Here is a 22,919-nt window from a genome sequence, read left to right as displayed (position 1 = left end):
TTCCATCCCCAGTACCAGGAAGAAGAAAAAGCAACGCTTGATTGTAATGTGCAGCAAGATGCAAGATAGGTGTGAATCAGGATCGATTATTAGACTGAAATTACATTTCCCGCCTTAGAGGAGGCAACGTCTGCTTCCCTCCCACAGCCCCAACTGCCTGCCTCGCATCTTGCTGTACGTTAGAGCTGTTTGTATGTTGCAAACGTAAGGTGCTGATAATGCTTACAACCTACAAAAGCAATAGCAATGATAAGTTCCTGTTGCCCGGGTTTGCCTTTCTGTCTTCCTGCAGGGGTAACATTGCCTCGGAATCACAAGCAGTACCTCTGTCTCAGAGTTCAAGAGAACACTCAAGACTGCTTCAGAGAGGCTCCTGAAACCACAGCAGACCAGAGCTCCAAAACCCACCTTTGGTGCCCACCTGCATGCCCGCCCCAAGCTCTCATGGTGGTCCCTCTTAATTCCCCCACAAATGGACTCTCCTCTGCAGCACCCCCGCCCCTCTTGGCGTCCTGACGTCCTCTGCCTGGGACTTACACTGTGTCCGTGGGTCAGGGATCGAGAGTGGAACAGGAACATCTGGGGAAGCTGGCCACAGCTCTGGGCCTCAAGCTTCATTACCCGTTTTACTGTCCCCATCTTGAAATCCCCTGTTTTGGGTTTTGTTTTGTTTAGCTAGTAAGTTTGTTTGAATAAGACAGCGTCGTCTTAGTTCAGAAACACCAAGCTTGTCCTTTTTGTCAAAGTAACAGAAGCTGCACCTTCCTGTGTCAAGCCTCACTGTGTGGTAACTGCAGCACAAGTCAGGATAGCGGTGGTGTTCAACAGTGCAGCTCTGTGCAAAACGGAAACAATGCTTTTTTCTTTTCTTTATTTTTCTTTTACTACTAGAAATTAAACCCAGGTCCCTGTCACATGCTGGGCAAGCACTCCGCCCTTGAGCTACATCCTGGACACTTTTTTTGAGACAAGGTTTCACTAAGTTTTCCATGCTGACCTCAGATTTGTAATTCTCCTGCCTCAGCCTCCCAAATAGTTGAGATTATAGGTGTGCATCTATAGATGTGGAAAATGGTAAGCCATCTTAATAACTTCTGACAGATCTCCATAGCTGGGTGCAGGATAGAATTGAATTTACCGCTCCTAGGAAACTTAACTGGCAAAGTACAAGTTTGAACACATTTGGTTCAAAGCTTCAATAGATGCTAAGAAAAAACATTCGACACAATTCTCATTTAGTTTTTTATGGGGAAATGAATGCTTATGCCTGTCTGAATATCATATACCAGACTCACCACCCAAAAAGCACACTGCTCCTAGCCCATCTTCCTGAAGCCACTGTCCCTAATGACGAAAATCTGAGAGGGAAACCTTAGCAGCTTTGTCTGAGTTTGTGTCTGGGAACGAAACCCACGAGGTGACGGATCATGTGGGTGAGAAAAGGAGGGGCCCCTGTGCATCCCTGCTTCAGCCACCCTGGTCCCGGAGTGCGGGGTTTCCAGGGCCCTCCTGATGCTGAGCTCAGCCAAGCTCCAAGCGCCTGTGACCGTGTGTGGCACAAGCTCGCAGGCCCCCAACAGCCGGGCCACCGCCTCCCTTACACCTGGAACCTGGGTCAGGTGCAGAGAGGACGGCGGGGTCCCGAGAAGTGTGGCCTTCCCTCCCCGAGGCCGATGAGGCTGACACAGGAGAAGTGAAAATGGGCACCGGGGCCCGCGTCTTTCCACCCTGCCTGGGCTCATCGGAGGCTCAGGATTGGCCGAGGGCATGTGTGCTGGTAAGAGAACTTGAAAGGGTTCGGGCTCCATGTTCGAATGTTTGGATTTGTCTTCAAGTGGATGCAGATGACACAGCACAGATTTACTGTGCACAAGGTGATGTTCTGAAGGACGCATTCGCTGTGCAGACGTTCAGTCTAGCCACTCACACATGCCAGCTCACACGGTTACTCTTTGTGAGGTGAGAAACTTGCTTCTGCTCTTTCTGTCTTTCAAGGACACTGTGTCACCATCAGCTGTCACTCACAGTGCTCCAGATGAGCATCCCTCTCGTCTACTTGGAACCATGTGCTCTCTGCCAAGCGCTCCCCACATCCTAACCCCAGCCCCTGGCTTTGGGACCAGCAGTGGGATTGCACAGCACTGGCTGCCTGTGCCTGACATATTTCACTTAACATCATCTTCTCTCGGTGAATCTAGATCATTACCAATGACAGAACCCTCCTTTTGGTGGCTGTATAGTATTCTTGCCCGTTCATCTGTGCTGGACACCTGGGTTGGTTCCTGAGCTCAGCTCTCGTGAGCAGCACTGAGATGCACAGCAGAGCTCTGGTGTCTTCATCATGCTGATTTCAAACTTGGGAGGCTTTTTCTCCTTTTCTTGCACAAGGAGCCTCCCCTTACTGTCCAGCTGGCTTTGCTAGGTGGACAGTCAGGACTGAGAAGCGGTCTCCTCCTTCCAGGTTCTGAGTGAAGACAAGTTACTTCATGGCTAATTTCATTCCACAAATATCTATTGTGCACCTACTATGTGCCAATCACAGAGCTGGGCTGGGAAGAGAGAAACAATGGTGAACTGGAGCGCAGCTGCCGCCTAGCGAGCCATAGTTGCTTTCAAGGGGAGGTGTTGACAAGCACAGGAAGAAAAGGTCTCAGAGTCTACTGCTGGGCCTGAAGTGGCCACCACATACCAAAGGTTTCATCCTGCATGGCACCTGTGGGAGATGGCAGAGCCTCTAAGAGGTGTGGCCTGTGGGAGGAAGTGCAGTCATTGGGGTGTGGCCCAGGAAGCAGGTACTGAGACCCTGCTTTTTCCTCTTCCTCTCTTCGTTCCCAGTCACCATGAGAGTAGCTTTCTACACCACACACTCCTACCACAATGGCCCCAGAGCAACTGGGCCGACAGACCACGGGCTGGAACCTCCAAAACTGAAAAACACAATAAACCTCTCCTCTTTTTAAGTCGATGATCTCAAGTGTTTTGTTACAATGATGAACAGCCAAGGACACAGGGACAGGAGCAATCTGGAAGACACTGTCACATAAGGGCTCAAGCTTAGTGGTAGTCAGGAGAGAAAAGTATGCAGATTCTGATCCAAACAAAGCCCTAGCAGTTGAAGACTTCGCTTGGCCTCAGTGTAAGTTGCTTCATGAAAGCATCTGCTATAAGTCTGGCCCTAAATGTCCCCAAAGCCCCAGCTCAGTGCCACTGGGAGGTGGTGGGTCCTTAGGGAAGCTTTTAGGTCTTGGGATGTGAGTCCCTGGAGGAGCGTCTGGTACCTCCATCTCTTCCTCCATGAGATAAACCACTTCCTCCACCACCTGCTCCTGCCATAATGTTTACCTTGCCATGGACTCAAGAGCCTTGGAGGCAACTGTCCATGGACCAAACCCCCCCAAACTGTGAGCCTAGTGAGTCCTTTCCTCTTTTAAATTGATTTTCATAGAGTTGTGGCCAGAGTCATAGAAAACGAACATGGTATCTGTGCTAGTAAGTTCCACAGTGCACACTGACAGGGAAGGCTCATGAGTGAAAAGAGCAACCATAGAAAGGTCACATGTTTCCGGGGTGTGGAGCCGGTATCACAGAGGCGCCTGAGACAGATTATGCTTTCCTGGACCTGGGCCTCCACTTTGGTCATCTCTACGATGCTGTCATTTTAGTCTTTCTCTGATCAGTCCAAAATATCTCAAGTTGTACTCTATTTCTACTGTCTGTTATTTCTGATACCTGTTATTTTATTTACTCAATTATATTAATTAAATGAATGAAAAAATGCTCCCAGTGTCAATCAATGCTGTGCTTGTGTTCCAACCAGCAGGAAGGGAAGAGAGTGTGGGAGTGCTAACCTGTCTCTCTAGGGCTTGTGTAAATCATGTCTCTAACTCTTTGGCCAAAACTGGACCAACTACCTACTGGTGGCCGCAAACAGCACTGCAAAATGTAGACTGGCTGTGAAGGTGGCCGTGTGCTCAGCCAAAACGCCAGGCTTCCACTGCCAAGGAAAGAGAGGAAGCCTGCAACCAGCTGGGACACAGAAGTCACTGGAAACAGACTCGGCCACTCAGTCTTGGGGCTCAGCTCTGGCAAGGAGGACAGGGGAGGTGGGGTGGGAACTGGGAGGCTGGATAGACTGGGGCGCTGAGGAGTAGCAGAACAGAGAAATAATCTCGGGATAATTAGGACAAGAAGCTGAACTCAATGTTTAATGCCAGTCACAGTGAAAGAGGAGTTTCCCACCGCAGTTGTTCATAAATTCAAAACAGCTTCAGTGAAAGAGAAACAGCTTGGGGAACTTCTGTGACTATATTCACTGTGTGTGCATGTGTGTGTGTTTATAATGAAAGGAGCGGAGGAAGATAGACAGAGACAGAGACAGAGAGACAGAGATCGGCCTTGCCCAGCCTGAAGAACATGAGCGTTAGATCATGCCCAGTGAGGAGGGGCGGTGCTGATCCCTATGAGAACGGTTACCATATCGTGCCTCACGTTTGCAGCTCTTTTGAAACCAGCCTTGCTTTCCGTCTGTATTTACGTTTGCCAGTTATGGAGCTGTTGAACATTGTGCTCCATTCAAATAGAAGCAGCCCTGGTGGGTGATCTCTTCTGTCATCTGTCCCTTGGAGCCAGAGCCACCCACAGCTCCAAAGATGCAGACCCCACAAAAACCCTGGCATCTCCCCAGGGATGCGTGTGCCACCCCAGCAAGGCACGGCCACCAGGGCTCAAGAGGCTAAGGGCACTGGGAGCCTCCGCCTCCCTATGACCCGCACGATGTCCTTCCTGCCCAGGCAACGAAGTCAGAAAACAGACTGGAGAAAGACGGTCCTGAGTTCCAGTTCATCCTCTTCTACTTCCTGTTGGTGTGACCTTAGGTAAAGGGACTTCCCTGCTTGAGAGGCTCCTGCGGGGTAGAAACTTGAGAGCGGTGAGGGTAGAGGTCAGAGTGTCAGTTGGGGACCAGGCCGTTCTGCTTTTAATCTTGGCTCTGGTATCTTAGGGTGAAACCATCCTCCTTTGTTCAGAACTGAAGGTCCCAGGGCTGTGAAGATGCAGGGCTAAAATGAAAAACCAGAGTGCTTGGCCACTGTGGTACCCACCACGTCATCCTGGACAAGTGGGTGAATCTGAGCCTTGGTCTAACCAGGTATAAAAGTCAGCATTAAATGTTCACCTTGTGTCTTTGTCTCTTTCTCCTCACTGGGACAAAATACCTGACACCCCCAATTTAAAGGAAGAGAGGTGTATTGGGGCTCACAGTCTTTAAAAAATTCAGTCCATAGGCAGCCACGGCAGGAAGGGCGTGGTGGGAGGGCCCATAGCACCAAGGAAAGCTTTGCGGTCAGGGCATTGAGGAAGCAGGGAGTGAAGGGGGGACCCCGGAGGCAGAGAGACCTCTCCACCCTGTGACACCCCCCCCAACCATACCCCATCCCCTAACTGCACCCTGGCTGCTGAGCTCATTAACCCAATGGTAAGTATAGCACCCCCACGATCCAATCGAAAGGCATCAGAGGAGCGCCCAGGCCCAGGGTGGCCCTGTCTCTGGTCCTAGGTGTCCCTGACCCCCTCCAACACAGTCACAGCCTTAGATCCATGATGAGCCTCTGCTCCAGCCCCATGGTCTTTTTATTAGGATTATTGTGTGACTCTGCACCCTTAAGGTAACCCCAAGAATAACTGTGCCCTCCAATACCTTGTTTTCAAGAGTGCACCCTAAAATCAATGACAAAGAAGGAAAAAGACCAGACACATGTGTTGTTTTTTGTGGAAGGAAAACCACACACCCTTCATTCCAGGCTGATTGCTTCCTAACCCCGTGACTTCATCCAGCTTCCTGGGCTACCAGGAGGCGGCCAGCTCTGGAGAAGGCAGGGCCAGAGCTCAGAGGCAGAGAAGGTGTGTATGTGCAGGAATGGTCCCTTCCTCTTTACAAGTGCCCCTCCTTGTCAACACGGGAAACACGTGCCTTGACTTCCATGCTCACTGCAAATTCGAGACAGGGAAGCCAGCACATTTTCTTCCACAGAACGGAGCACACGGATACTGATGCTGGGAAGCTGATCTGGGAGCTAAACGGGCTCTGGGGGTTCCTTTCTAGAAGATGAGCTATCAGACGAGACCACCTTCCAGAAGTCACCAGAGCATTGCTCTTGCCCTAGTAGAGGCCATCTCAGCTGGACAGGAACAGGTACCCTTCCAGAGCTTCTTATCTGGAGTGAGCCACACCCTCTGGGGTCCCGAGATCCAGATGGTGACCCAGGTCCACTCCCTGCAGCCCTGGAGAGGAGAGTAACTGGGGCTGCAAGGGAGAGGGTTGCTATCAGGGTAACTTTGGGGTTTGGTTGGGAGGCAGGGAGGGAGGGCACAGAGCCCAGTCAGAACTGTACCAAGCCAATCAGTGGACTGATTTGGTAGTCACACATCCTTGATTCTAGCACCACACTCTCTAGATCCAGCCACCTGTGAAAGTCTCCACCCATGATGGCACGAGGCTTTGGGGAACATCTAGACACTAGCCACAACACTGCCTTTCAAACACACCCCCAGCTTCCAGTGTCTGAGGGTGCCCTTGCCACAGTGCCATGGGGGGGGGGCACTCCAGGCAGGCCAGAGCTTCTAGGGCATTGACACCCTAAGTGTTTATCAGTCAGCTGTCCCACAGACACAATGCCTCGTGCCCACAATTGAAAGGAAGAGAGGTTTAATTCAGCTGGGGTTTTAAGGAGATTCAGTCCATGGTCAGATGACTCTGAGGCAGGAACATCGTGGCGGAATGGCTGCTTAGTTCACAGCAATAGGACGCAGAGCAGGGGAACAGAGCCAGAGAGGAAGGGACCTGGGACCCCGTATGGGCCCCAAGGACATGCCTCCGAGACCCACTCAGGCACAACCAGAAGTGTGCTGCACCAGGGTCCTGGGCGGCTTCCCGGCCAACAGAGTTGATACAGTCCCGCTTTGCCAGAAGCTTTGCTAAGGAGGAGCCTGACTGGTGGGTGAACAGCTCAGGTTCCTACACTACTCCGGAGGAGGCTTTTGTCCCCCACACCTGCCAGGGCTCCGAGGTCCTGCTCCCCTTCCCCGGCCCTGCTTCCTCCACCCTCCATTCTCAGCTCCCTCCCCTCCCTTCCTACAGCATCACACAATCAATTTCTTCAATCATAGCTAGATACTGGCGTCTGCTTATGGGAAAGCCAACCTAACTGACAGAGGTGGGGGACCCCTATATTGTTCTTGGTTAGTAAGCAGGGAATCCGTGTTTGGCGGCCAGCAGTTTGGCGACATCTTGCTCAGGAAGTGACAAGCTGGAGGTCAGATCTGATGTCCACTACAGGGCTCTCCCCTGGGGCACGGCCCTGCTTCTACCACGTCTCCTTTCCTCGTACTGAGTATAGTGGTCACTCTCTGGTCACGGGACTAACACCCTTAATGGTGAGACTCGGTGACCAGTTAAAGCCCTCCCACCCCACAACGAAGGGCTCCACTGAGAGAGTTTCATATTTCTTGATCTTGGTACGAGGTCATAAGACAGCAAGAAACCTTTTGGTCAAGGCCTCGTGTCTCCAAATGAGCCCCAGTCTGACTTCTCCACAAGACCTGCACAGACCTCCTGAGCTCCTTATCTAAAGCTAAAATCCTCTGCAAGCCAGAGGAGAATGGTTTCTATTAAACTGTAGCTGTGAGCATAATTTTAAACGCGATGCAGGTGCTCCCAGGAAATCTACAAGGTGCTGAGTGACCCCAAAGAAGACATTCTTTAGATAATCACATTTACTGCTTGGACCCTTTTCCCAGCATCCTCCAACCCTCATGCAAAGCCCAATCTCTGACCCAGATCGCACTTGGAAATCCACCCGCTGTCCTCTCGGCAGCAAACCTGTTCTAAATTCCTCTCCGCTGTTAAAGTGCTTCTTGCAGCCTGCACTACCAGCCTTCATGTGCATCTCACAAGCAGTGGGATTGGTCACACTGAGCCACGCCCTTAGCTCTTCAGATGTCATCTCCTCTGAGCCTAGTGCCATGGGATAGGATGGCAAGGATGTTTCTTTCCTATCATTCTGACCACAGAGACACAGAGACCTTGGTTCTCCAAGACTACACAGCCTGGATTAAGGCAGAGCCTGACATGTCTGGGATACCAACCCTCCTCTCCATCATAGACTTCTCAGGGGTCTGGCCTCACAGCCTTTTGATGACCTGGCATGAGAGCCACTACTATGAGACCCCAAGCCTAGCAAAGGCTTTATTCTGCAAGAGGCAGAGAGCCCCCCCCAGGAGGATGCCCCATCCTGAGTGGGCTTCAGAGGAGCCCCTCACCTGAGGTCTCCCTGTAACCAGCCAAGCCAGCAGGCCAAGACTCAGCTGCCAGGGAGGCCAGTGGGTCCAAGACCACTGCAGGCTGGGGCTCAGAAGGTGGGGGGCCTGTCTCTGCCCTCCAGGTCCAGGACACAGAGCCTCTGAGTGGTTGCTGAGCCAGCATCCAAGGGTCATCTCCTCTGGATGATCCACACTCCAAATCTGATGGGACCCCTCTCTGGTCTGAGCTACCCAAAGGGCTAAGTCCAGAAGGTATGCAACACATTGTCTTCCAAAAGGCTGCAACTGGCAGTGTCTGTGAAATCATGCAACCCAAGATTCTGACTCACTGATCAGGGAGATGGAGGCCTGAGGGGCACCATGGGGCCTGACTCATGGCGGGGGGGTACCATAACTGAGTTATGGAAGCTACAGCCAGATTGGGGCATCATCCCAGCTCTGAGCCCACCCCCTCTGCTCTTCCCGCTGCCTTACATCTAATCAGAAAATCATTCTTGTCTTCTGTGAGGACAGAAGAGGAGACTTTTCCAGTGTTTCCGCCTGGAGTCTCCCAGGGCCATCAGCATCCAGCAACGCTAACGGACCCAGGACTGCAGGAAGACACTGGAGAGGAGGAGAGGGCTGCAGAGGCAACTGAGCTAGCAGGCCAGGCCAGGGCCCCAGGGGCAGGGCATCTTTGAAGGAGAAAGACCAGCCTGCCTCGGCCTTGACAGATGAGGTGCCTGGGGCTGTGCTGCTGAGACTCAGACCTGTGTCTATTTCCAGGAACCCAGGCTGTGCCCTATCTTTGAGAAACCTGAAGGAGTGAAGCTGGAGAACCTCAGTGCCCGCCCCTGGCCAGCCCATGCGGGAATCAGATGTCCTCAAGAGAAACATCTCAGGGACTTCCTTAGACCGCTCATGGCCCACTGGGACAGGCACATGTACATTGGAGCAGGAGGCCATGTCCAGTGTTCTTCGGTGGCCTGAGGTTCTTGGCAGGGCTTGATGTGAGTTCCCAGCGCTCCGGGCTTCTCCAGGGGCCTGGCCAGGTCTCTGGAAAAGATGAAGAAAGGACACTTCGTGCTCCTCATTTCTGGACCAGCACTCCCCACCCCCTGCTGGTGCTTAGGGCATCCTCAAAAACAGTGTCAGAAGGCGCCCCCTACAGGCCAAGCCTGGTTCTTGCCCCCCCCCCCCAAACTCAGGGAGAGGCAGGGAGGCATGACCAGGTCCCCTGGGATGGAGGGGAAGTTAAGCAAGGCTTCCAGGAGAAGGTGACAGCTGAGGATGATCTCCCACCTGTGCAGATGGTTCCTGTCAGATTTGCCTCAAGAAGAAGAAAATGTGGAGGACACGGTGGAGATGGGGAGGTGGGGACAGTGGCGAGGTCAGCACAAGCACAGGTACAGAGAGGAGTGCCTGGTGGGATGAGCCAGTGATCTCTGTGCAGGCCCAGAATGGGCAGAGTCCTAGAATCTAGAATGTTCCAGAGTTCTAGTCTGGCCTGAACTTGGGAGCAGAGCTCAGTGACATGGGCCCTAGGAGGGTTGTGGAGATGGGTGGATGTCCTCAAACTGTGGTCTGTGTGACTGCAGCAGCAGGGGAGGAGCCTGCAGGAAGAACTGGGCACAGAAGGACGCTGAGGCGTGAGGGTGGCTACGCTGTGCTGCAGAGCTCAGATCTACGGGGCCCCTCTGGATGCTTCCCACTGCTCAGGGACCTGAGCAGAGGGTCCCCAAAAACCCTTTCATACCTGGGAGCGCTGAGTGACCCAGGACCCAGGACATGGAGCCGGCAGCCCAGGCCTGTCATCCGCAGCTGCTCTCACCCCCGCTGACCCTGCCCTGCAGCCCGGTGTCAGCCCGGCCCGGAGCAGACACATTCCTCCCTCGCTGGCTGTCCTGACTCCGTCAGCCCCTGACAACAGAAGGGCCTGGAGGAGCTGAGGCCAGCTCCGAGGGTGCCAAGTCCTTAATGCTGCCCAGCTGTGCCGGGCAGTGGGCCGAGGGCTCGGCCTGAGCCACCAGAGGCCAAGGAATTGGGTGGGCTGGAGCGGAGCTGTGAGTCATGGACCTCCAGCAGCCAAGAAGCCTGTTTGTCTTCAGGCTCCAGGCCTCACTGAGTGTGCTCTGTGGCTCAAAGCGGCTGCCGAGTGACCGCGGCTGCGGCCAGGCTCCCTCTGCCTGTGACGGTGTGACGTCCATCTGTTTACTTTGTATGCTGGGCCTTCTCACCTTCATCTCCCAGGAATTCAGGGTTATTTCCCATGAGTCAGTTCTTCCAAAGCTGCCCAGAGAGTCAGATCTTCAAGATCATGCACTCTGAGAATTCTGGGGACCAAGAAGGCGTGCTGCCAAAGATGGTGTGTTTAGTAAGGTGGGCTCCAAAGAGCCTAGGTGGGCACTGGAAAGGGTCTGCACCAAGTACGTCAGCTGCTGCAGCCCTGGGCAGCAGGAATGAGGTAGCTGGGCCCCAGATTGGGAGGTGGGACCCAAATGCAGACCAGGCCCCAGGAGGGCCTCAGCCCTCCTCCTCCTCCTCCTCTGGGCATGGCACCCCCTGTGGTGCCCTACTCAGAGACGCATGTGGGATGTCCCAGCTGCCCCCCCCGGCCCCGCCCCACAAGGCTCTAAGAGGAACTCACTAGCTGCACCCCCTGCCCGGCCCCTCCAGGTGACAACCCAACAGGGGAACCCCTCTCCTGGGGTATAAGTCCAGAGTCACCCTGGCATAAGTAAATGGAGCCCCCACTGTGCAGAGAGAAGCTGGCACGCGGCTGGGGAGAGGCTAAGACTCCAGCTGGCCTCGGCCCGGGCAGCCTCTGCCCTACCTGTCTTTGAGGACTCGAGCCAGCAGATGTTCCTCTTGGCCTCAAGCTTGTCACTTCGGCGTCTGATACCTGTAACCAGAGACACCATGTGCTCTGCACCACCAGCCAGGATCCAGACCTCCGCGGACGTGGCACCGCCACACCAAGGTTCTGGGAGCATGCGGTCTGCACACTCATCTGCTGCTGCTCCATCTGAGATGCAGCCCCGGAGGACAGACTGACCCACGGAAGATCCCGGGAAACGTGTCTTGGATTGTATAGTTTTCCTGTCTCGGAATGGAGTCACTTATGTCAAATCCCCGAAATGGAGCCAGGAAAACCCAGGAAGGGAGCCCTGTTACACATGCGCGCTTGAGAACAGGAACTCCCACCAGAGACCCCAGGACTGGAGCCTTCGATGACGGCCACCACAGCCTCCTCAGAAAGTCCTTCCTCGAGGAGGTCTGCCCAGTCCCTGTCCAGTGTGGGGGTGACCCCACCCTTTTCACTGATTCTTGCAGCCAAGGGTAATGATTTCAAGACAGTGTGTGCACTGGTCTTGTTCCTGTCACCACCACCACCACCCCACCCCCACTTCCTGGGCCTCCCTGCCCTCCACAGCCCATCGAGGCCCCCTAAATCTGTTACCCTGGCGTACCCTCCCTGACAAAATTCTCCTCTCCACAGAGCCTTTCTTTCGATTGGTATCCAGTTCACAGCACTAAATGACTAACCCAGTTTGGAAGCCTGATTCATGGAGAGGGAGCAGGATTGCAAAAGCAGGGTGTGGGTGGGGCGGACTACAGCATAGAGGTTCAGTTCTAGGGCCAGAGGCCTGGGTGTGGCCTGCAGCTCTGGAGGTGGGGAGGAGGCTGTAGAGGAACAAAGAGGGCCGAAGGGCAGGACAAGCCCTGCCTACCAGGCAGAAGACTCCAGGTGGGCAGAGCAATGGCTGGGCTGTGATGTGGGCCTGGGAGGGCAGTGCCCAGCATCCACGCCAGGGCTGGCAGGTTTGCATGAGCTCATCCTCTGCAAGACTCAGCTCCCTCTGCCCTGGCACCCTGGGAGCTGTGAGGACACCATGTGCAGCCAATCTGGTGAGGTGTAAAAGGTGAAACAGGCTGGGCATGGTGGCACAGGCCTGTAATCCCCACGCTTGAGAGGCTGAGGTGGAAGGCCAGCCTGGGTTACAGAGTGAGTTCAAGGCCAGCCTAAACTACATGGCAAGGCTCTATTAAAAAAAAAAAAAAAAACAAAAAAAAAAACCCACAAAAACAAAAACACCTGACATTGGTAATCTCTCCCCACATCCAGCCACAATCTTCCAAGGGAGCGCCACAGTGACACCCAGGAAAGACAATCATGTCGAATCTCAATCGATCCAGCCTGGCTGCAGGCCCCTCTTATCCAAGACGGAACAGGGACCCTGGCTAGGTCAGCACTTCACACAGGGAGCCCAGAAGGAAGGGCAGACGAACACTGATAAACTCTGAGGGTGGACCCGGAGCTGCAGGCCTGCCCTCAGAGACACAGTCTCTCTGCCAGCTGCCCACTGGAAGGTGCTGACCATCTGGCATTCAGTCAGAAGAAGGCTGGACCTTACCACAGGCCAAAGGAGGCAAGGCCATCCCGGGGTCTCGTGCAGGGAGCCTCTGCATCCCCTCCGCTTTCCCTCAGGAACGCGCCCCCAGTGCAGGCCTTCCCGTGGAGCCTTGGGGTGTACACTGCATGTGCGCACGTTGTGGTCACACTCTGCTAGGCCCTGCAGGTGCCAGGAGGCAGGAGGGACCAGGAGGATGAGAATGAGTGGGAGGCAGATCTAGCTCTTCCCGGCTGCTGCATCTCAATGGATCATAACCTCAGGGGCTGGCAGACAGAATTATTCGAGTGCTCCTATTACGCAGCCAGAGGCCTCTGCAAACCGGATTACTCTGAGCCTAGATTTAACAGCAGCAGCAGCATCTGAAAAACTGGCTTTTTTGAGACCAGGAGGCCAGTCATCTAGGGACAGTGTGACAGCCATGGCCGGCTGGCAGGGCCTTGAATCCGTTCCCTGGGGGCCAGTTCAGCCCCTGCCCTCTCCCTGAGACCTAGGCCCTTTGCAGAATCAGGAACAACAAAGCCAGTTTTCCTGAGCCCAGGCTCAGCTCCCAGCCTGTACTCTCTGTGTGATGAAGGGCGGTTCCTTTCCTCTCTGGGCCATGTCCACGCCTCTGCACAAGGAGCTCGCTCCGGAGCCTCTGTGCTGCCCACAGCCTTTCAGAGCTGGGAGCCCATGGGAGTCTTAACGGAAAGTTCTTCTGTGACACTTTATCTTAATTAAGCATAAAAATTAGGAAATTCCAAGCTAAGCTTTCTGAATTGTGTGGGTAGAAGAAATGTCTGACTCTCCTTTTTTGGCTGAGTCTTTGCAAGCCAAGCGTTTCCAAATGTTTGGCCCAGTCCCTCGCCTCGGCCTCCCACTTCTCGCCTGTCCTGGTGGGGGGAGCTGAGCGATAAGTGGGGGCCGGGCTCAGGCCAATCAGAGTCGCCCACGGCTGACCGCGGTTGACCCATTGGCTGCGCCTCCGCAGCACCTGGGTGACTGGCGGCTCACACCAGATGTGCTTGGCACCCGCCCACCGTCAATCAGGAGTCTGGGTTTGGGATATCGAGGGAGCTGCACACGAAGGCGAGGGTGAGAAGCGTGAGGCCTGGTTTGAAAATACTGAAATTCATCCTGGCTGCCTCCCGGCCAAAAGAACAGGCTGTTCCGCGGTTCCTGAGGACGGGGGGGGGGGGGGGGGGACCTGCCTGTGGCTCGGAGCGGGCTCTACCGCCGCCTTGCAGGGGTCCATAAACCCCCTGAGCTCTCTCCTCACCAGGGCTGCTCACCCAAGGGTGCTGGGCGGGGAATGACTCAGGCCCACTTACGTTTGGAACTATATTTGCTACTTGCTGGTTGGGCAGATGGGACCAGTTCTGGTTCTTGTCTTAGTTTGTTTTCTGTTGCTATAACCGAACACCTAAGATTCTGTAATTTATAAAGAATAGAGGTGGGGGCTTCATTTGATGAGATCTTTGTGCTGCTTTACCTCACGGCTGAGAGCAAAGCAGTGCCCTGGTCCCAGGCGAAGGGGTGGCTTTGCTGAATAACAACCAGTTCTGCTGATGCCTGATCTGGTTCCACCAGCAAGCACTGCCTGGACAAAAAGTCATTCGTGGCTTCCCAAGGGCTACCCCAAGAACGCCCCTCTTCATCACTGCTGCCCCAGGGTGCAGCCCTGTGGAATTCCATCAGAGACAAACTCAGTCCAGCCACGCAGACCTCTTGCCTTGTTGAGAATGGGGAATCATGTGGACGTCCCAGGGCTGGCCCACGTTTGGTACAGACCAGTGTGGAGGGCCACACAATAGGCAGGAGCCTCATCGGCATCCTTGGCCACCCAAGAGTACAGGAAGCCCAGGAGAGAAGAAAAGCAAGTATTGCTGGTGAGTCCCTGGAGATGAGAGGCCAGTCATTCTTCTGAGCACCCTAAATGCACTCCCACCAGCACGCCCAGGACACCAGGCAGTGGCCCTGGGTTCCCATTCTGGTGCCAGGCCACTTGCTGCACTTGGGGGTGCTGTGAGAGACACCCACCGTGGTCAGGGGCAGCTGCTGTTGAGGACATGGCTCCCTCCTCCCAGCATTCCACCCCAGAACCCAGAGGAGATGGGTCCCTGAGCTCCAGTCCCAGGCTGGGTTCTGTCCCTCAGCCAGGATGGAATCTGAGGAACTGGCTCAGGCTTCTCATTCAGATGCCTGCATCCCAGGCCTGGTTACCTTGGCACCGCCTTGGCCCCAGCTGCGGGGCAGGTCAGAGCAGAATCCGCCAAGCCTCTTGACTTGGCCATCCAAATATTGTGGGCCAGTTTTACTCTGCTTACCTTTAATTTCCACCCCCACCACTTGCTTTTGTTTCCTTTTGACCTGATTTCCTTTGTCAACTTGTTTTTAACCCAGTTGGATTTTGCACGTTTTTAAGTCACAGTGGATTTAAGTTGGAGTTGGACTATGAGATATGCTGACTGAGAGAGATAGAGAAATCACCACAGCTTGTGTCACAGGTAGGTGGCCCTGTATGCTCAAACAGGCATGGTTCCCTGTCTGCCTTAGTCTTGACTAATATTACGAAGTACCTGGGCTGAGGGGGCTTCTAACCCACTACAAGGGTGGCTGGGGTGGAGCTGAGATCAAGGTCCCCTGGTCAGATTCTGGTGAGGGCCCCTTCTGAGATACAGATGGCTGATGTGTAGGTGCATCCTTGTGTGGTGCGGACAGAGCCAGCTGGCCCTGCACCTCTCCTTCCAAGGAGCCAGTCCCATCCACACTCCTGACCTCACCTCTCCAAAGGCTCCCACAGCCTAACACCTTCTCCATGGGGGTTGAGATCCTAACGGAGCCCTTTCTCCTGCACACCACCCCCCAGGAGGCGAGGTCTGGGAACTGGTCTTCCACAGACCCAGGACGTAGTTTGCCTCTGGAGGAGGGCTGCGCCTGTCGAGCAAGTCATCAGTCCCTGGTTTCACCTGTTGTCACCTTAGACATCGAGGTAAGGGGGGTGTTAGCACTGAGTTAACTGCCCAGTTATGCTTCACTTCTCCTAGTGAACTCTTATCCATCAGAAAGTGGCCCAGGCCCCTACCTGCCTGGCCTCTGTGTCTCTTTGACCTCTGTGCTCTTTGTTCCCACAGAGGAGATGAGAGTTTGTGGCAGTGAGAAGCATCTGCCTGGATTGTGAACCCCACTTCCGTGAGCCTGGGGGAGACCTTGGTGACACCATTCCGAGAGAATCGCCTCCCATCACAGTCTGTCTCCTCATCTAGGAGGGGAAAAGGGAAGGAACAGGGAGGCTTTGGGTGTGAGGCATTCAGAGCATGAGATATGCTTGCTGTAGATATTTACTGAATACCTGCTATGGGCCAGGGCCCTATGGTGAGCGAGAGGGTCCAGTCCTAGCCATGGAGCTTATAGCAGGGGGATCAGACGTTAAAGAAATTTATAGCCTGACACAGGGATGGGATGAAGGCAAGGCAGGAAATGGAAAGGGCTGTTGAGCTAGTGATTGGGTGGGTGCTCAAGTTTCAGAGTCACAAGCTTGCAGAAGAGAGGGGTCTAGGAAGATGGCCAGAAACAAGCTCCAAGACATGGTCTGGGTTGGGAAAAGAGAGGTCTTGGCAGTGAAGGATGCTGTAGCCAGGGTGGGAGGAAGGATCACCGGCCTGCATGTTGGATGCTGTGGTTTTCTGTCATCTGGTGAGGAGGAAATGCAGTCACTGGCCCAGGCCAGAGTGGAAAATGTCAATGAGGCACTGTAGTGATTGACAGCAGCACGGAATGAAGCGGCCACAGGACAGCTTCTTGGACACACTGCCCAGCCCTTCTCCAGGCAGAACACGGAGGAACCTGCTTCTGTGTGTGCAGAGCCCGTCCTCCTCCACGGTGCTGCCAGGCAGCTGACAGCGGGCAATGGGACCAAATGATCCTGCCCAGCTCTCAAGGGCAGCGCAAAGCCTGCCTTGATTCAAGCCCAAAAAGAGACGGGCAGATAGGAAGACACGTGTTTTATTCCCTGGCTGCCTGGGTTTACAGATATGGAAATAAACCTTGGTGGCCGGCTTTCAAAGCTTGGATGTCGTCACATCTGTCACCCTGAAACAGCAGATTACAGTTCCAGAACAGCATGGGCTACCCTCGCCTGTGTGTCCCTCCAAGTGAAATTCACTTGTAATCCACTTAAATCCAGGGCAGCACCTGTGTCATCCACAGCCTGGCACCTAGGAGGTGACAGCCTGGCATCTCTCTGGCTCTGCCACCTGCCAGCTTGGTGGCCTTGAAATAGTCCCCTCAGTCCTCCAGAAACACACTTACCACACACAGTGCACAAGGTGGTTATGGGGGTCCTAGGGTTGCGTGGATTTGCAAGTAGTTTGTAGTCTACAAACACCAGTGAAAGTGGTCTTTGGTTAACAGGCAGAAATAGCTTTTTGAGCCAAACCATTTCCATTGGCCCAGCTCAATCCTTCTTTTACCTTCTGTCCTATGTTTCTGATCATCATTGGCTTGTTTTACCTTTAGAATTTCTAGCACAAAAATAAAGGATGCTAATGAAGAAAAAGACAAGAGAGTGAATTAACTCCTATCCAAAGATGGACAGCAACCCTGTTTATAGTGCCCAGCTGGACCACTTTTACTAAGGAGACCATGCACTCCCCTCACACACACTGCCTGTGACTCAGTGGGCCCTGAGATTGGTCCTGCTCTTTATCCTAGGGAATATATTTGAGGAACTCTGCCTTGGCCCACGCTGGCCTGGTATCCTGCAGCCAGCTTCAAACCTTGAGATACAAGGTTGCATCCACTTTCCCTCAGAATGAGACCATCCAGAGCTCCATGTCAGGAATGTCGAGGCCAGGCTTCTTCTGAGCCTGAGTTTGGCCAGCGCCCAGGCCTACCCTGCCACGCCACATCCTGGGCCCTTCACTGTCTTCTTGGATTTACCTGAGCATATGCCTCCACCTGCATTCCACAAGGCCCTGGTTCTTGGGCACCCAATCTGACAACATTAGCTACTAGAATTGTCCTGAAAAACAGATCCCAAGGGCAGGAATCTGGAGTTGCCTCCTTCTCAGCCAGGTGGCAATCGGCCCCATCATTGGTGGTAGGTTCTGCCCCTGACCTGCTGCAGCAGCAGACTGCTGAGAGCCTTACCCATCTTAATGAAGCAGTATACAGGTGAAGAGCAGGAGGCACCAGCCTCTCCAAGACTCTGAAGCTGGGAAGTCTGTGGGCTGAATGCCTATGTCCTCCTCACTGTGAATGTTGCAGCCCTAAACCCCAGTCGCCTGCTGTTAGGAGGTGGGGCCTCTGAGAGGTGGCTAGGGTTAGATGAGCTCATGAGGGGGACCTTCATGGTGAGGCTCATGCCATCATAAGAAGTGATGTGAGGAGGCAACCAGAAGAAGAAGACCCATGAAGTCTTCACCAGGTGCCAAATTGGCTGACACTGTGACCTTGGACTTGCCAGTCTCTGTAACTGCAAAATAACTTGCCGTTGGGTAAGGCCCCCAGTCTGTGGCGTTTGCTACAGCAGCCTGATCTGAGAAAGACGTCTCCTCACCTTCACACCACTGGTGAGGCCCAATCACAGCGTGAGCCAGCTGACAGAAGAGTTCGTGGGAATGGGAGGAACAGTGTGACCCCTGAGACTCCAGGACTGGCTGACATACACTAGCAAGGGAAGCTGAGGGTCTCCCTATGTGTGGCCCTTCAAGATGCTGATGAGGCAGGAATATCCACTGGAAAAAGGGGACGCTGTCATGGGGATGTTCGCTCTCTCATTTTATAAGATTTAATATTGTGGCAAAGGACTCGGGAACTGAATGGTTCCAATATCCTGGTCTTAGGAGCCTAGAAATAGTGATGAACCTAATTACAAAGAGAGAGCAGAAGACTGGCAGAAGGCTGGAAGGAAGAATTGAAAAGAAAAACGAAAAAATGGGCATAGCATAGGAGCCTTCATATCTGAAAACCCATCAGCTGACTCTGCTCTCAAAGAAGCTCCAAAGATGCACCATTTACCAGGCTGTGTGGACTGTCCTGGTAAGGAGGACTTAAACATCTTTTGGAAACTTGTCAGCGGCTGTGTTCTGCCAGCCGGGGCTGATGGTAGGAGACACTGGTATAAACTCGGTACCCAGAGGGATGGGAATGACAAGGTCACAACAGAGCAGAGGAGAAGGGCACACAAGACAGGAACAATGGCCCACAACAGGCAACCTGGGGTCCCTAACCCATAAGTGCCTATGGATATATTCAGTGGGGGTTGATTATTCCTAAGGTTAAGATAACTGGGAAGTGAATAAAAGTCCTTACCTAATACATAACCCAAAAAGATCAATAACGAGTGAAGGGAAGTCTGAGAGGAGTTGTCCCAATGTAAAGTTTTGACCTTTTGCCATTTCTCAAAAAAACCATTGATTGCAAAAGAACCCAAGTTCCCGTGGTCAAGACCATATAACATCTAAGGGTCCCCGAAATGCTTCTCTGGGATCTTTCAAAACAAAGGCCGTGGACATTCATTTGGCGAATCATATGCCAGGAAGAGGAAATAAGCAAATCTTTGGAGAACTATTAAATACATGATCCAAGGTGACTTCACAAAGAACCGAAGTGTGATTGCAGCTCTGAGAATGGGGCATCTGAACGTCAGGTGTAGTGAGGTCTGGATCACATCACAGTCAGCCCCCCAAACGGGGTCAGTTCCTGGGTTCCCAAAGTAGAGTCAGAATAGATGAGCTGTCAGAACCTTGGCACTGGAGCGCACTCCATTGGGAATCCCTATAGCAGGAAACACCTGGGAAACAGCCTCTGCTTTTGGCTGGGATAGTACATCGAATTCAATTTCACATAAGGGGGATTAATACCACCCTCAGAGACTTGGGGAACAAGCAGATAGTCCTCTGCGATAGCCCAAGGAGCCCACCAGCCCGGCCTCTGGAGGAACTGGGTGGACGTGGCAGATGACTGATTACCACAAATACAAGCAGAAGTTGTCCCAACTGCAGCTGCTGAGCCGCACACATATAGCTCCTTTACTGCAGCAAACTTACTACAACTTGAGGTCTGACCTATGTGGCAGCCAAGGTGCAGAGTGTGCTATTTTTTCTTTGTTAGGAAAAGAAATCAGAAGTAGGATGCATGTACATGGGAGGGGCAGCAGAACACATCCACGCCTCCCCCAGGTCCAAGTTCATTCTCCTACTTGTTGTCACAACATGGGTTCTGCACCATCTGACGTAGCTCAGGACACAACATTAGTTCCCTGCACCAATGCCTCCTGTCTCTTGTACCTGGCTCCATGGTAAGATGCATAAGCTCCAAAGAGGAGGAACGTATTGTATTTTCAAATATTGAGATCCAAGTATTGTAATCTTTTTTAGTTCCCCTCACAATTCAGAAAGTTATGTTTGTAATCCCATTGAGACCTTATTGGAATCTCAGACAGTTAACGCCAGTCTACCATCTCCATTGTAGCCCACAGCAAGAGTGAAGACACTAAGACATATTCAAAGTTAAAGGCAGCCGAGGGGTCCTGAGCCTGATCCAAGTGAGGCTACACATGAGGACATGCAGACAAAAGGCCTGTCGCAGAATTTATTGTGAAGAAGGAGATGGCTCAGGATGAGTGATAGTGAGGATGGTGAGTAACTTGAGCTGGTGGTCAGGGGGAGGAAAGCATCTTTGCAATACGCAAGGAGATAAGCCGAAAGCCCAGCCTGCATAACTTGATTGGGATGGCACGTGGATGAATTTAGGAGGCTGTGGCTTTAGTTTCTGATATGTAAATGTGTGTACCCTGGGGACACATAACCTCTTACTCTGAGGCTCATACCCAGTTGACATTCCTGGAGCTGACTGGCTCTGCCATCCCACTGCACTCAGACCTTTTACAGAGAGCACTGTGTGAAGAAACAGACTGTTAGACTGGCTTTAACAATTACACATCAGTACTTCAGCTGGCCTCATTTTGCATTGCTTAGAGCCAATTGAAGAGAGAAGAAAATACTGTAGCCAACTCCGTATATATCAGTATATGGAAGTAAGACTTTATTTAACTAATGTCGTTGCAGCAATTGTTCTGCATCCCAGGAGAGGTGCCCATGTGGTCTTCTTCAGGAACGTTCACCATACAGGCAACTTTTAAAGGTTCAGTGGAATACAGTATGCTGGGCACTTCCCCGAGACTACTACATAACTCTTGTACTACACTGGGCTTTGGAATTGGCATTTTCCATACTGGGAAATCCACCAAAGCCTTCCTGTCAGACAAAGACATAGACTGCTGAGTTTTAGTGGAAATCAGATTAAGAAATAGCCCAGCAGCAGATCTAGGCTGTGATAGAAGCATCCTTGAACCAGTGGGCACATGACCCAGAGGGCATACAGACCTAGGGATTTTGTGGTCAGAAAATTTATTGTTTGGGGAACTCACCAACCTAAGAAATAAAGTCACACTGCAGTTCCCTAGGATTTTGGAGTAATTCTATGCATCTGCGGGCGCATAGCAAAGCCCACTTGGAAAACAGGAGCTAGCATGTGTGTAGACCCAGATGGAGAGTTCAAACCTAGAGGCTTTGAGTTGTGATGCTTCAGAAGTACTTACTAAGCTAGCACAGTGATGCTCACCTGTAATCCCAGCTACTCAGGAGACTGAGATAGGAGGGCCACAAGTTCAAAGTCAGCCTGAGCAATTTAGTCAGACATTGTGTCAAATAAAAAATTAAAAGGGGTCGGTAGTAGAGTGCTTGCCTAATGTGAGTGAAGCCCTGGGTTCAATTCCTGGTTACACACACACACACACACACACACACACACACAAGCACATGTGGCCCTCTCGTTCCGCAGAGCCTGAAAGCAAACAGTGGTGCCCAGCACAGTCCCCATTGGATGGGAGAGGTGTACCTAAGATTGGGTGTAAGTCCTGAGGGACCTAGAATGCTGACCGAACAGGTGACAACCACTGACGTCCCCACCACTATGTACCAGTGTCTCTCCCTGGCTCACACTTAGTATTCATGGGTGTCCCTAAGGCTAAAGGAGTTCAGCCCATCATAGGTGGGAGACAGAAACAGGCAGCTGCCATACCGTAGACTCTGTCAGGCATGGCCCTGAGAGACACAGGACACAGAATCACCCGAGTCACCAGAGCTTCCATGAGCTCCTTGACTCTTTGGCGAAAGAGCAATTGGCAGACGTAAAGAGAGGTGTGGATTCCAGGGCAGTTCCAGGGTCTTATCTGATTGGTCCATTTCCTTTTGTAATAGAGAAATTGTTCTATTAATGAGTGAACTGCTGCTGCTGCTATTGCTGCTGTTTTTAGAAGAGGAAATGTCCCACAATGCTTTGCTGCCTTCGGGTCACAGAATTCCTGGCCCCGCATCTCACTGATTAAGGTGACCCCTGAGTGACCGTTCAGGCTGTGTGTGATCCCTCTGCTCAGGGTGGGTGGGGGCTCGATTTGGGGTGAGACTGTCAAGGGTCTACTAGATCACAACTCCTGCTTGTGAGGCGTGAAGAAGCCAGTGCCGTGTTGTCCGCTGTCCCATGGAAAGAGCCAGGTGCCGCTGGCTGACACTAGCTCACCAGCTCACCAGTTCCCTCTGCAGCAGGAACTGCCATGGGATGATTCTGGCTGAGGGGAGTGTGAGCAGAAGCTCCAGTGCCCAGCCAACAAGCAAACAAGGCCCTCTGCCCAGCAGCATGCAGGGGAAAGCCAAGCCTTGTGATCGTGGAAGAGGATCCCTCCCCAGCAGCCCTTGGGCAACCCCACAGCCCTAGAGCACACTCCGTTGCAGCCTTGAGAGACCTTGAAAGCCAAGGGCTGTCACACCTCACTCAAACTCCTGGCCTCCAGAAGTCACACGGTGATATACTGGAGTCAGTTAGGTTGCCAAGGTGTGGTCGCTTTGGTATGCAGTCACACATAACCAATCCAGCCTTCGTTTCCCCCCTGAAAGTGGAAAAATACATCACCTTCCAGATGTATGTGCAGCCTGTGAAAAGGAAGCTGCCTCCTGTTCCCAGCTGGCCTGGTTCTCTATCGGTGCTGCAACAGAACAAACAAACCTCTTGGCTTAAAACAACACAACTTTATCCACTTTGTTCCAGGAGTTGGGATTCTGAAGCCAGCCTTGCTGGGCAGGAGCCAGGGTGCAGATGTGACTCCCTCGGCAGGGGTGCACGCTGGCTCCCTCTGCAGGCTGGGAAGCCCCTCTCCTTGTCGTTTGC

The 22,919-nt window shown here is 52.9% G+C and overlaps 1 long non-coding RNA gene across 1 annotated transcript; it reads right to left on the bottom strand.

Moving 5' to 3' along the window:
- Nucleotides 1–6,686: 6,686 nt before the first annotated feature.
- Nucleotides 6,687–11,819, bottom strand: LOC106026352 (uncharacterized). The gene is made up of 4 exons (XR_002789884.2): nt 11,766–11,819; nt 11,129–11,197; nt 9,598–10,648; nt 6,687–9,351 (listed from the first exon to the last, which is right to left on the bottom strand). It is a non-coding gene; the product is annotated as an uncharacterized LOC106026352 (long non-coding RNA).
- Between the last annotated feature and the right edge of the window lie 11,100 nt (nt 11,820–22,919).

Source organism: Cavia porcellus, unplaced genomic scaffold, assembly GCF_034190915.1.
Source record: "Cavia porcellus strain 051 isolate PalLab524CR breed Dunkin Hartley unplaced genomic scaffold, mCavPor4.1 scaffold_18, whole genome shotgun sequence".
Taxonomy (NCBI): Eukaryota; Metazoa; Chordata; class Mammalia; order Rodentia; family Caviidae; genus Cavia; species Cavia porcellus.
Note: the sequence above shows the minus strand (reverse complement) of the source record. Positions and strands in the feature narration are given on the sequence as shown.